The following is a 15,763-nucleotide window of genomic DNA, read 5'->3' as shown; positions in this document are numbered from 1 at the left end:
CGAGGGAGTTCAGTTTAAAGACTCTGAATCAATGTTTTTTTCATACATCCACTGAACACCACCAGTGGCCACAAGGGCGACATGCTAAAATAGTCAACCAACAACGAGCAGCACTTTTCTGCCTAAAGGTGCGATCGCACACGGTTTTGCCAGCTGGACTCTACTTGTGGCATGTGGCAAAAAACAAGCAGGACAGGAAATAGCATTGATAGTGCTGTACGCATAAAACAGCAGGGGCCACGATGCCAGACCAAAAGCTGCAGCCTCCAAAGTTTGAAATGTAACCCCCCCCCCGCCTAATTGTTCATGGTATTGTACACCATTTCATTCAATAAAGAGTATTATTGTAAAGGGGAAAGAAAGCTCTGAGAGCCACAACCAAGCTAACAGGACAGAAGGTTCTTTAAAAAGTATATATTCATACTAACAACCATCTCTCTTTTCTAGAGCAATTTCTTGACATTTTTAATTCTCGTGAAAACTTTGGACAGATTTAATTCCCCCCAGTGAAATTCCATTGTGATTTTATCGTGAAATGTTACCACAAAGTTGACCAGGCTCTAACAATACTATTATAAACAACATCACACATCCAAACTGCATGAAATATTTCATAGTATGTTTTCTGTCAATTACAATTTTCATTTACTGGTGAAAGACTTAACATTAACAGATCATAAAAGCAGGTCACATAGAAAGGGACAAACCCTGCCCCCCCCCCCCCCCCACACACACACACACACACCCCTTGACCCTTGCCATTTCTTGGTTTTTCTCCTATTTATCTTACACTGTCTCTACCCATCCCTCTACCTCTTCATCTCTTTTACTCCCTGTGATCCTGTTCCCAATCCTTCCAACTACCCCTCAACTCTCCCCACCACCCAATGGCCAAACACAGTGACCTAGACTCCCCGCCTCCTTTGATGTGAGTGATGTGACCCCTGTGCTCCAGATGCCCCAACACCGCCAGTCTTATCCTCTCCGAGAGCCGGCACAGCCCACAGAGAGGGCCAGTCATTAACCCTGCACAACCTGAGCCTCCCCTCCACTGCTTAAACACATGATGTATCACAACACCCACCCCCATGCATCCCCCAGATTCACCCAAACATGCATGTGTGGGCGAGGACCGATGATGCAATAGGCTCTTTAAACATTTAAAGAACGGGTCAGCTTTTCAAAGCGAGGAGCTGGAACCTTTGGCCACTGCTCCAGTTATCATGGTCAGTGGTTGAAAGTCTAGTGATATGTCAGAAGGAAAACAAATGAACGGAAAGCCTAGATGATGAATGAAACTTCACACTAGGACATTGCTGGTTTATTTGGATTATGAGTGTATATCTTTGACATACCTATGCTGATAGGATGAAAAGAGACAATGCTTTTATCCACCGACTGATTGAATATGATGAAAAGTAGGAACAATATTTGGAGAACTGTTAATTATATTATGTTGACGCTTAAATAAGTATGAGCTCGTTGGAACAGCACTGAATTCCTTTGAACTACATAAAGTATCTTTCAGTAAGCCCAACATCTTTTTGTTACTTCAGCAGAGAGAACATTAAAACAAGTCATTTCTGAGTAATGATGAGTCATGGCCTCAGTCAACCTTAAATCTGAAACCTAAACAAATCATAGTCTGGGTGCCCCGCATGACAAAGGAGAAGAGCGCAAGAACAAGAGCATTCCAAGGGGTAGAAAAACGAGGGAGGGGATTACTTTATTAAGATGTACTGAAACACAGATCACCACAGATGGATGAGCGCCTTGCACAAAGAGGGTTTTCAGAGAATCAAATCCATCTCGTGCAGGAGTCGCAAACATCTGTTTGAAAAGTCAAACTGTTGCAACTCTAGGTCTGTTGAAACTCTTTTTTTGACCGTTGGACAACAAGCTAAGATATCAATGTAGAAGGGCTCTGTCTAATCTTAGGAAGACAATGTGAGAAAGGGACAAAGAGGTGAGATCTGCTAATAACCAAAGGGTTATTCAATTCTAATAAAGAGGCTCCAACCCGGGCCTCCATCAACAGAGCATCTGGGTCATCCACATAAGGAGGAAAAGGCTAATATTGCTCTTGCTGGCAGATAAAATAAAGTCCAGCACACTTTCCCTGGCACATATCCAGGACAGATGTTTGATGCCTGGCCTTGAGGCTTCTGGTGGGATGGCAGTTGGGGTCAGTCTGGAATTAGGAGAGCCCTCCATCAGATAACACATTTTCTGGTTCATGTAAAGACGTCCAGCATATCAACGGAGACATGCATCACCGTGATGTGAAATCTGCATCTGTGCACGGCGGCCGTTTTTTTTGCCTCCGCAGCAAGTCCTGGGATGGGAGCGCTGAAATGAGAGCATGGACCCTTCCATCTCCCACCAGTCTGTCTTTCAGCACCACTCCTGGCCAGAGTCCTGGTGCGAGAGTGGGAGGAGAAGGGGAAGGGCGGGGAGCGTCCTCTGAGAAAGGCCGGCGGTGATGGTGTAGTGTTGATAGGGTGACGAACAGAGAGTATCTCAGAGCTAGAAAGCAATCTGAAAGCCGTTTAGCCGAGCCCATTCAGTAGCAGAAGACTTTCAACTGCAATTGCTGGCTGTGCGATTTTGCTTATAAGTACACTTGTAATTTAAACAGTCTTATATCTAAGATGCCTTGTACAATTCTAAAATGACTGGTCAACTGACAACTACATGCTTCTCTGGAGGATAATAGTATCCTTCAGCCACATCAGTCAATCTTTATACCAAATAAAAGCACAATAACTGCTGGAACTGCTTATGGGGAGAATATTGTTCACTTGTCTATAATGTTTTGTAGATTTCACTGATGGTTTAGATGCTGTTGATTTTGGTAAATAAAGTGCTGATGAGGGACAAGGTATTCAGGCTGATTTTACCGATGGTTTCAAATAAAGTTCTCAGATTGGGAAATAAAGGTGTCCCACAGGGATCAATATCAGGCCCCTGTTCTTTGCTAAAAAAAATGTTTAATGTTTTTATTGAGTAGAAAGATCTCTATAGAGTTATTATTTATATATATACATATATATGTATTCAAATATATATATATATATATATATAAATTATATTAAAATAGATATTTTCAACAGAACATTCCAATACCATCTTTTTGCTGAGCATCTTTAAATCATATTGTTTGTGTAAACCTGGCTTTCTTCAGGTTAAAGCTTACTTTTGATGACCGCATCACACCCTTCTTATAATGTAAAGCTTGTTTTCAGCATGAAATAGACTAAATATATCAACACTTATGTTGCTGCTCTGATCCATACTCTCATGGGAATCTAGTTGATACATGAAAAATGTTTTAAATCTTAAGTATCCTGTATGCTCTTGCGGCTGTCATTACTCTTAAACCACTGGAAACCATTTATTCTAATGCCATTTGATTAAATGCTCATAACTCAAGATAACTATGTGAGTTATATGAAAAGGTTGGATGGTCAGCACTGAGGCATCAGCATTCCTGTGTTTCTTTTGCCTAAATATATTACATCTTTAGTGAATAGGCATGACACCAGATCACCCATGTTACTACATCCAAAGGCTGGTGTTCAAAGTTCCTCATATCAACTCTGACCTGGGAGGACTGGTGTCCGGTACTATGCACTTTACTACTGGATTGAACTGCAAAACAATTATATATCAGACACATTCATTCATCTGAGGTACAGTTCTTGGCTTCTTGCCTTATCTTTAATATGTGCTTTGTTTAAATAAGTGATCTTGATCTAAATGATCAAGATCCCTGAATAAATAAAGCATAATTAACTAAATACATAGCAGTGTTTTGAGATTATGACAGAAAGGAAGGGAGGAAAGTGTCCTAACGCACTTTTGTCTGACAAGAAACAGATTATGGAACTCGTGAGAAAATCTTACAAAATATAGAAATTCTGGGCCAAATCGATTTATAGTAACTGATGAGAGGTCTTTCTATGACAGGTAAATTATATATTTCCTATCTAAAAAGCCAGTTCAGTTGACTGAAAAATTGTGCTTTACCAACCATGCTATCCAGTTCAGTGCGAGGAACACCCAGCTACTCATCAATAACACAATGACATCTCGGCGGAGACTCTTTTTAATCACAGACCGCATTAATCAGGATTTAACATTGTTGTTCATCAAAAAAAGCAGGGTTCAATGTCCTGCAATGACAGACCATTTTTAACCAAAGGCTGCTCTCAACTTCAGCTCTCCATGAAGATAACCAAGAGCGAGTGAAATTATAGCATTTGCTCAGTAAAGCCATCATATCAGATTTGAATGATTGGTTAACATTGCAGAAGTCTCATCCATCCTTGTCATGGGGAGACCGGGCGGGGTAGACCATAAGTGTTTCAATGTCAAAGCTGGGCCCAACTGGAAAATAGCCTCCAGCTGTCTCATCATTAGAGCTGATAAGGCACCACGGCCAGGCTCTCTCCATTCCTCAATCAGTCTGTGGGAATTACAGGTACAGGCGAGTAGAAAACAAGCCTTTTTATCATCCACCTGGATAGTGTTCCCCAAAAGGAACACAGCAGTATTGTTTTAATCCTTCGAGATCTTCAGCATGCGTGTTTGTTTCTCAGCAGCTCTGTCTGCTTTGCTCTGTGAAGATTGTAAATGTGCAGTATTTGTTTACACAAACAATACACATTTAGCAGTAATGGGAATTACCATAAAGTTATGAAGTAGTCTTTTGAGGGACGGTATTTTTAAATGACCATATTAATTGGATCATTCTGGTTTATTAAAACAAGCATATTTTCTAGGTTCCGACATCATTTCTATTGGAGATAACAACACTGCTGAAGTTCAATATAAATTTAGTTTGTCCGATGTTTTATATACAGTCTAATGTGTTTTCTATGGTCCATGTGAAGAGTTGCAGCTGCAAAGTAGAAATGAAAATAAACAATTAAAAAAAATTTCGCTAAAACTGTGCAATGTTGTTCTGATTTATTATAAAATGTCATATTTGAATACATATGTATTCCTGTTACTGTGGCAATTAATGTGTTGATTTGGAAATGAAAGTTTTGAAATGGTCACATTGTATATGTTGAAATTGATTGGAAATCTTGGTTAAACAAGGTTGCATGAACACTGATCACACCTAATCCAATACCAGCATGACACAGAGAGCGTAAATAATATGCTCATGCAAAGACAAGAGCGTACTACGCCCTGGTGCAAAAACCCTGCTGCATATTACGAACCAGCCGTGGGATCCCTCAGCTGTGAGCACAGCCATGGCTCTGCAGGAACACTCAACAGGGAGCTCTGTAACTGCTGGGGGATCAATGCCATGCTTGCAGAGTAACTGAACCTGAGAGAAGCGAGGCAACAACCATGCCTGACCCCTCTGGGCCTTTAGAGACAGTGTGCCAACACGGCAGGTCAATACGTCTAGGAGCAACAGTATGGGGCCATCACATGTTGGGACAGTAAGTTGACTTATCATGCATGTCACAGCCAGACTTGTGAAAATGGTTCAATAAAATAAATGTGTAATCAACATTTTCAAATTGCTGTATTTATTACATTCAGTCAAATCATTTAACATTTTATCTATTTTTTTTTAATATAAAATGTTATCTATTTTTAGATTGAATCTATTTGTTTTACTACATTTTCTCAAAAATAAAAATACTCAAAAATAAATATTATTCTTCATACTTTGAACAGTGTAACTATTACATTACAAGGTGAGTGGAATGGGTGAGCCTCTTATGGGATTACTACACTTTTACTTTGTAAATAAAAGAGCAAATTTGAGAGGAGCATATCAGAGATATCGGCTCCTTCTATTAACACCGGTTCCAGATCAATAAATGCTATTCTCCAGAGGCACTCTGAGTTGTTTGTGGCATGGTATTGATCTCCCTAAATGCAGGTGTCTGCATGTTGCTCTTGCAGAGACACTGTGGCCTCTCTGTGTGCCAGTTTACCCCCCAAACCCTCTCCCACCCCCTTTGCCCTTTGCTTCCATCCCCCAGCTCTCTCTCCCGCCATCCGAGCTCAGCAGCCAGTGTAGCACCTCCGGGGAGGCCGATGTGTGACTTGATGCCATCAATAAAACCATCATCCGAAATGGACCTCCATTGCGCCCCGCACAGTTAGTCGAGCCCACCACGATGAATCACCTGGATCGAGCCCTCCAGGAGACAAACACTCAATATCCCACCATCAGTTCATGTTTCGTCTTTTTCTGTTGTTCCTTTGGATGTGTGCTCCAGGTCTTTGGGGCTCTGGGTTAGTCAGCAGCAGTACTCAACAGATTAAAGCATAGTGGTCTGGAAAAGTATCAAGTTGTGAGCAGCGTATGAATGACAACGAGTTAAACCGAGAGAACAGCTAGGACTGAAATCAGGATTGAGATTTGAGAGATTGCGGATCAAGGCTGTCCATTTTGTGTGTTGATGAGTTTCTGTGACGCTGTGTAAATAAAGATGCACTGCAGGATGACCGAGGACTGGGGATCACCAAGAATCAGCTGTTCTGGTTTTATCTTATCCCTGACAGGTTGTTTGGTTTTTGTAACAGCTTATTATCTACGCATGTGAAAAAGGCACACTTTGTGTGTGTGTGTGTGTGTGTGTGTTTGTGTGTGTGTGAAAGAGTCTGGGAGAGGCTGTGATATCATGCTGGTGGTCTTTTTCTCACACTTGAAAAACAACCTGGCCGTTTGGCAAGATAAATCCTTTATCTGTGGAAGACTAATTTCCACCAGATCAAGACTCCTCACAGGCAGATTCGGTATGATCTCCTGTGAGAGGATGTAGTATTAGTTGCACGAGGCTGAAAAAGATGTAGAGTATATGGCGTGTGAGGCTGAAAGCACATACAGTATACGTCAATGTGAGGCTAACACTTGACAGCTGACAGTAACAGTATGGAAGACACCCCGTGGTCCCATATCTTAACTGAGCGCCCTATCAGGACGGCTGGGTCTGTAACGGCACGAAATTGCGAAACTGACTGATAGGACAACAGACAGACACCAGTCACGATAGCCAAGCCTCTAAATGCTGCACGCAAACATAACATCAGTCGTTTAGATCATACTAGTGTACTCTTGGTGAGCGACTAGTTTTTGCATCACTAGTGAAGTATTTTGGATTCATTTTGAAAAAAGTGATGCTGCATGTATAGAATCTGGTGATTTATGAAGTCAGTTCCTGCCATTAGAGTCTGTAGAAAAGGTATAACGTTACAGAAATTCCCATCATAGGCACTGCTATGTCGATGTATACCCTTTCTGGTGTAGTTTATACAATCTTTTTTTCTCTCTCTCTCTTTCAAAGATCCAGACGGTAGGTAATCTACTTCTGCAGAGTCTCAGGGAGAGAGCCTCTTCGCCCGGCGTTGGTCCAGAATGTAGCTGAGATGGATGAGTGTATGACAGCACTCTCCCTTTGCTCTTTCTCGCACTGAACCAAGCTGTATGTGTGTGTGTGTGTGTGTGTGTGTGTGTGTGTGTGTGTACTGGCTGTATAAACTCACCCAGAGAGACCCCAGGCCTGTGGGAGATAAAGGCCTCTCCTAAAATGTAAACACTCTCTGAAGTGGCGAGCGGGGCAGCTGTAGTTGCACACACACACATTTAGAGAAATGCAATCCCAAGGTCAAGGTTAAGCGGTACACTCTTTAAAAGGCTCACTTTCCCTCTTGACCCTCCGTCGTTGTTGTTGGATCTGCTCGGGAGTTTGGGTGCTGAAACATGGGCCATCTTGACATTGAAAAAACAGTGGAGATGTTCAGATGGCTTGTGCTACAGAACGGTGGTTCTGCTTATTAGGCCCAAACATGTTTTTAATTTAGGGCTACAAGCACTTTTAGTTTGAGTTAAATACTGTGTATGTGTAGTGCATTGGGTAGAGTGGCGAAACGAAAGGGAAATTCACCAAATAGCTACTGTGATTAAAAAAAGAATGGGTAGTGGACTTGTTGGGAGGATAATAATCTGGGGATGTAAATCATTTCTACGATTCATCAAGTTTCATCTTAAGAATGTTTTTAAGAATATTAAGATGAACAATATTCAACCACAGGAAATCTTCAACAGTCGGTATTTGAATACAAGCCATGTATGCATGTTACATTATACTGCAGTTAGCGTTTGTACTGTAGAACATTAAGTGGGCAAACATGTCAGAGAACAGCAACCACAGATTGGAGCTTTAAGTACAAAGGGACAATTGAGCAGTTATGGACATAATCATTCTTCTGAGCTTTGCTTATACACCGCTAACCAAACATTGTTCCGTAGCTTTGCACTGAAAGATTGAGGGGAGTAGTTCCTGAGAACATGAGAAAATAAACCGATCAGGATTTTAATAAATGACCACAGATTACAGGCATACATTGTCAAAAGCACAGGGAAGAAAAACAACAACACAATAACAATATCTATTTCCCTTACTCTCATTTGGGATGAAATGAAAAATTAGGCAGACAATATTTGTTTTACTTGAATGCATGTTGTATTGCCATGAACACATCAACGCACTGTAACACCAATATATCCTGTCGGACCACCTCTCATGCCCAACATTTGACATTCAATACTTGTAAATATAAATGAAAGACAAAATCAAGTATTTAAATATTATTTCATGAAATCAATGTATTCAGTAAAATGAATAAAAGTAAACCAATGCATTGTCTTGCCCCAGCTTTCCTCTGAAGTAATGTAGCGTGGTAGCACTTAGTACAATGTCTGAATACTAAAGCTATGTATTCATATACACAATAACTCACTCAAGTGTTTTGTCGGTGCACTATTACCAGGGTGATGTTTGTGTACAAAGAATAACACACTTAACAAGTACTTAACAAAGTACCTCCCGCTCAGTGAGAGTGCCGTGAAAATGAGAGGGGGTGGCAGGAATTGCTGGTAATCTGTGCTCGAGTCCATCTTTATTATCTTGGTCAATGGACAGAAGTGGATCCCGAGGTAAAAATACCCAAGCCTGCTTCTCATCAATGTGATGCTCTTATCTGACATTCGAAATACATTCAGCGGGATGAGCGAGTGGATGATGTATCCATTGAGTTATTTCTTTTAAATCATTGCATATAAATATATCAAAAAGCTTTTGTGGTTCAATTTCCCAAATAATGACAATAATATGCGCTCTGAACGTGTTGACCTCAAACTGCCAGTATGTTATTGATAGTCCGAAAACCAATCAAATATCCACTTATACAACTTCTAAAAACAGAAGAGAGAAATGTGCACGCGATGCTGTGCTTTATTTGCACTAATCTTCTGATCATAAGGCCTAAAGTTTGGGTTTTAAAACCGTATTGATATTTATATTTATATATATATATATATTGTCATCTTTATAATTAATATTCATATAGCTGTTAAATATATAAATACTTAAATATATAAATACTGTTTGACAGAGGGGAATAAAAAGAACAGACAACAAGTTATCAGTTCCAAAAAATTTGCTGGTAAACAATTCTATTAATTTTACATTTCTTAAAAATGCTTTCCATACACTTCCTTTTTAAGGTAAAAAAGAAAATATGATAAATATTTCTGTTCTGCCTTGTAATTTGTGATTCTGAATAAGGAAATCGAATGATAAAACCCACATTTGGTTGGTGTGTTTGACTTCCATTGGCAAGAAGAACTATGACAGAAAGTAGATTTTTGTGAGAGAGAGATAAAGGATCAATGAGGAAAACCGTCTCCAACTTTAAAGCAACAGATATCAATCCAGGACTGGGAGGGGGCAAGGGGAAACATTAGCTGTGTTTCAGAGCAACAAGGTGAGAAATTGCAGTTTACAGTCTCCGATAGTTCCACTCTAGTGAGCTATTGATTTGTCCCCAGTTTCTCTGCCTCTGGACACTCAGAAGCCTTTTGGTGGCACTCGTTCATTCTCCTGTGGGATGTGGGATGAAAGGATGCCGCCACTGAACAAGTAACTAAAGTGTGTTGCGAATCATTCAGGGAAACACCTCCAGAGAGGCCTGTCCTTTTTTTAAACTGAGACAATAGTCCTCTTTGTTTGTTGCTCCATGCCTCAGCTGCTCAGGGATGCAAACACTTGCTTTGAGTCGGTCAAGTGCAAAGAGGAAGAGCCAAGAACCAGAAAACAAATAGGACTAGAGTGGGGGTAAATGTAAAATGCAATAAGTGCACCTTGTATATCCACACACACATCAGGAGGAGTGTGTCAGTGGTATGCAAAGAGAAGTAAGCGGAGCACAGAGGACAAAGATCAGCTGCCGCACACAGAGGAGCAACCGGCACGTCACAACAAACACAACGTTCAGCCACTTCAACGGCCTCAACCCCAAAGTACAAAGTTTTAGAAACGTATAGATTAGACGTCTATATAAAGTTGAACAATAGTTTGTCCTCATTTACATGATACTGGGAATTTACTTTGTTTTCTATTTTTGTATTGTTATATTGCAGTAAAATTACACAACATTCGTACACCATTGTCGGCAGCCTTTTACAGCAAATGATAAGCTAATTTAAATGAAAGCAAAATGTACTTGTTTCGCCTTTGCATCGAATTAGAATAGATGTTAAAGTGCAGTTAAATTGTTAATATGTGTCGAGCCGACATCTGTGTTGGTTTCACTTTGTGACCACTGTTCTTCAATTTGGTTCGTCTTTGTTTGGCATTTGACGTCATCAATTAAAGACCAATCGCTTTAAAATCGTAAATTATCTGTTGGCTGTCTCATCTCAATTCATTCCCATTCTCATTTAATAGCTTGTAACTGTGATTTAGTTTCTTCAGAGCTAAATGAATTTCCCTGTGAGGTGTTTATTCTATTGAGCCTCTGTACATTAAGTTGTCAAGAATAGCTTACATGCAAAGAGGGCATACTAAATCACAAGTAACAGATCGGAACGTCATGTTTTCAGTGCTCCACAGATACCAGCAGTGGATTGGCAGCAGCCGTGAGGGCATTAAGGCAGCAGGCAGGCAGACGGGCGGCGGCAGATAAAGAGAACTCTATTAGTCTTGGCTCATTGTGCCACTCTGATTTCTGTCTACTTCGTAATTGGCTGGCTTCTGTAAGCTTGGTGGCCATATTTCAGTTTAAAGGGGAAGGCTCCATGGGTCACGGGAATAAAGGGGCCCATTTGACAGGTCAGCAGGCTGATGTCTACAGCATAGTCTTGGGTCAAAGGTCAAACTAACATCAAGATAGGCCGTGGCATTGTGGGTCAGCTCCTACACCGGAGAGCCCAATAAGTAAGTCGGCAGACTGACTGGAATGTTGTATCTTAGGAAGAATATCTTTGCAGAGACAATAAGGTGATTAATTTTATCTAATTTTTTTTTTTTTTACTCTTTAACTCATGGTATTGGATTTTTGTAGAAAGATTGAGGCCATATTGGGTATTAGAGATGGTGCAACTGCCAAATGTAAACGTTTTCTGAATTTAACAAATAATGTTCATTTCAAAGTCAAGTCAAGTCTTTTATTGTCAGATGCACAGAATGACACAGGGTCAGACTGGGCACTGAAATTCTTCGGACAAGGCACCACACAACAACTACCATAGCATAACATAATATATTTTATTCAATTTAGAATTAATGGAATTTTAAAAAATTAAATCATTATTATCCTTTAAGACTGAAAATTAGATAATTTTAAGAGCAACCTCACTCTACAATATGAACTCTCCTGTTGGTCTAAAAAATATAATCCAAAACATGGAGTTTAACGAATTGGCTTTCAGTCCTCTTCAGTTTTAGGATTAATCTGCTGGTAGGCAAATATTAACGTTTTTTTAACACTGCTGGGTGCAGAGTCAAGTTAGAGACAGAATATGTTGTTGATTTTACTCATTATTTTATACATTACGGGAGCAGAGTAAGACAAACATGCCTAAAGTAATCCAATTATGAGTAATCCATGAATTGCAGTAGTCAGAAGGCTTAAGTAACTGACAACAGTCTTTAGGAGGGATTTGGTTTGTACAACAGATCACATTGGAATCAGCACCCTCCTAACTCGATTAGCATTAATGTTCACCTCTAGGAAATGAGTAGCCCGAAAACATGAATTCACCATGCACATTTGCACACACACACAAAGACACAAAGTATGTGTGCACACACACACACATACACACAAAAAGCAGGACAAAAGCAGGACAACCAAATGAGATGTGTGAGAGCCCCCTGCTGCCAAGAGGCGGACAGGAAGAAGAAGAAACAAACCCTCTCTAATGGAGACATAACATGCTCGCTGGGGCGGAAACTCAAACAAATGATTAATGGGCCATGGAGCCTTCAGTCCAGCAGCAGAATACCCAGCGCTGCTCCCCCTCTATGTACTCCCTCACTCTCGTCCTGTCCCATGTTGGCCGAGGGGGTTCGACATTTCAAGAGCCAGGCCTCTCACCGAGATGACTTATTTCTGCCACCCCATCACCCCAATTCTACCCAGAGATCTGAACTGAATTAAGTGGACAACACAGCATCCATATTATCAACGTCTCAGGGATCCAGCAGTCGTTTGACGGATGTTTATAAACTGTCCTATATATACATTGCTGGATCTATATTTTAAGCTTCACACTAGAGAATTTTAGAATTTTTTTTACACCTGTGTTATGGAAATATCAAACTTATTCTGAGCTTGGATGGAAGGCTGTTTCAAGGAGCAAGAAGTTCTTTGACTTTCTGTCGAGACAAGAATCCTGTGGTCACGTCTTCAGAGGTGGAGACCCACCGCCACCCAGATTAAGACAACAGGCCCTGCATGGAAAAGATAGAGATTCACACACACGAGTATTCTCCAGCCACAAGCATGGTGGAAGGTATTGTGTGGTGAAGACTTTAGTAAACATTTTGGACAGACGTTAGTTTGAAGCTGGTGACGATTGCAGGAAGAGTTGAGGCGCCTGAATGAGTCCAGGAAGTATAAGGGGGGGGGGGGGGGGTCGTCCATTCTCATGGGGCCGTGGAGGTCCATCCAGTCCAGTAGCTGGTGCAGTCTCCTCCTTTGTCTTCCCTTTTTTCACCTCCAAAGCCTCGGCTCAGAAAAGAGTATAGCGAAAGAGAGAGTGGAAGAAGGGAAGCCCCTTACGTTCATGTGTTTTGATTAGCAGGTAATCTTTGATCGAATGCGCTGACTGGGAAAGTGCGGCTCCCATTGAAATCCGGTGGATGCTTGGCCGACCTGGAGCCAGTGTCACTTCTCGTTAGGGCCTGCGGCTCCATGACCTCCCCATTGCCAGTCACAGCCCCCTCCTCGCAGCATGTGCACCCCGCGTAATGATATCAATAGCAGCAGGGGTGCAATGAATACAAATCCGCGTGCAGAATGTTTGGACAAGAATCCGCTCCCAGCCCTCCCTCCTCCTGCTGCCCCACTCACCACCGCTCAACCTCTATCCCCCACACAAAGGGCTCGATGAGGCTGTAATCTGGATGCTTGATTTCACCAAAATAGTTGGCTACTGCAAAGAACAAATGCCCCCTGCTGGTAAACTATCACTGTATATGTTTAATAAAATACTATAAGGCAGTCTGTTTGTAAATCCCCTGCATCATGGTGAGTCACGCTGGCCGTAAAAATCAGCGTGTGAAAATATGTTTGATTGCAGCGAATTGTTTAAATGTATTCATGCATGCAACTAAAATCACTCAAGCTGCAAAGTGTATCATAATGCCTGTTACATGCTTAATTGAAAGGATACAAAATTCAGTTGTCCTCTGTGTATGGCAGCTCACAAAAATCTTCAATTCGACCTATTGTTTGTTTCACATTGTCTCAAATAAGGCACATTTTCCCTATAATGTGAGTGAAATATTTATTATCTCTACGCCAGAGGACCTGCATGTTGTTATTATGGCCTCACTGCAGCAAAACCGGCTGTTGGAAAAGGAAACTAGTCCACAGGTCTTTGACGAGGCACACAAGCATCCCGACCCAACACTCTGTCCGCTGTTGAACCTGACATGCTGGCAACCTGACTTCCGTCTCTGGTATTGACACAGCCATTTAAAGCTGCCTGGCCGCCAGTGCACATAACAAAGGTATGTTCATGGAACCAGCCAAAAAAATACGGAAGGAAAGAACCAATGCATTTGTTTTCTGAATTAACAAGACTGGAAAAGCTATAAAATCCCAGCAATGAGACCTGTTTATTATCAATTACCGCAGCCACACTGTGAACATACATGTGCTGCAGCCATGTGCCTCTCGGCAAGGAGTGCATGCCATGTGCACACAAACTTCCCTCTTCTTCACTCGCTTGCTCGTTGCATCGCTTGAATCATCAGTTTGGGAAAAGCCCAGAATGGCAAAATGTCAGTCAGACAAAAAGCACAGAATTATAAAAGTGATAAAAATGATTCAATCAAATTTAGGTGGTTTAGATTTGGTGTGAACAATTTAACTTACTTGATTTGTCAACTTTTTAAAAAATCTATTTTGGCATTTAAATAACATGTATGTCCTATCCCAAACCAGTATGCAATCAATTCCGTAGCAGCATAACAACAGCGACTGCCATTAGTTAACTAGTTAGTTGATAAGCCTCAAAGAAGATTTGTTTGATACAAGACTGTTTTATGTCCGAGATGGATCACTTCAATAAATTAGCGTCCTCCCTTCCGACCAGCCAGTAGGAGCAGAGAGGAAACCACATGGTAAGAGACAACGCTGCTCACACTGGACACTCCTTCACCACTCTTAAATCAAAGCGTGCTTTATATCATCATGTAACACAGAAACTGGCGGCATGAGCCACATCCGAGGCGTGATCCTTCCCACAGACACAAGTGGTGTGTACGTGGTCTGTCATCACCGAGGATGACAACGTTAGAATGTATTAATTGTAGACACACAAGGTGAGCACACTCTCAATCTGTGGCAGGAAGTGTGTGTCTTCTGCTTTTTTTTTGCCCGCTGTAAAAATACTGCACACTTCATCTAAATGTATTATTCCGTTTTCTCTTATTAACAGAAATACATACATTTTTGATGAGGTTTGTCGGATATATTCAGATTTTAGATCACAGATCAGTCAACTGTGGACTGCGTTGAATATTTTATAGTGTAATGTATAGTTACTTATATTTTTTAAACGCATGACATTTACACAAGTGTGAGAAGTCCCATCTCCTCTGACTCAACACTCGGGGAGTCTTTGTCTCGAAAGCTTTTTATTCCGATACATCTAAAATGCATTAGCATTAATATGACAACAGGAAATTAAATCTTTATGCGTACATGAAGAAGCTTCCACGGGTCTTCTTCATGTCATACATACTTGTACGGCTATTAAAGCCCCAACCGTTTTACTATCTTTTTGTATTTCATATGCCGTGGTGACGAGATAGTCAACACATCCAGATTATTTTCTCATAACGTTCGAATGTTCGATAACTTAATGAAAAGTCAAATGGCCTGCAACTTCCATCGAGACTAAACGAGAGGAAAGATTAAGATAAATAGCTACATCTGGCTCTCACTTGAAACTCTAAAGGAAGTCGAGATAACCAAGGAGGGTCTGGTTATTCATCACCATCCAGACATGTGCCCGTACACAACTGTAACGGCTTAGAGAAACAGACATGGACAGACGGAAACGAGGCAGCCATGCATACTGCAAAACAGCACCTGACTTTGGGCCTGCTTAAAACATTCAGTTATACTGTGGAGCCGTGGAAAGGAAAGCGACGGATTGACAGCTGGACCAAGAGGGCACCTGGTTAACTTCACCTATCATCCAGGCCCTCAC

Source organism: Pseudoliparis swirei, chromosome 15 (assembly GCF_029220125.1).
Source record: "Pseudoliparis swirei isolate HS2019 ecotype Mariana Trench chromosome 15, NWPU_hadal_v1, whole genome shotgun sequence".
Taxonomy (NCBI): Eukaryota; Metazoa; Chordata; class Actinopteri; order Perciformes; family Liparidae; genus Pseudoliparis; species Pseudoliparis swirei.
This window is presented reverse-complemented; position numbering follows the sequence as displayed.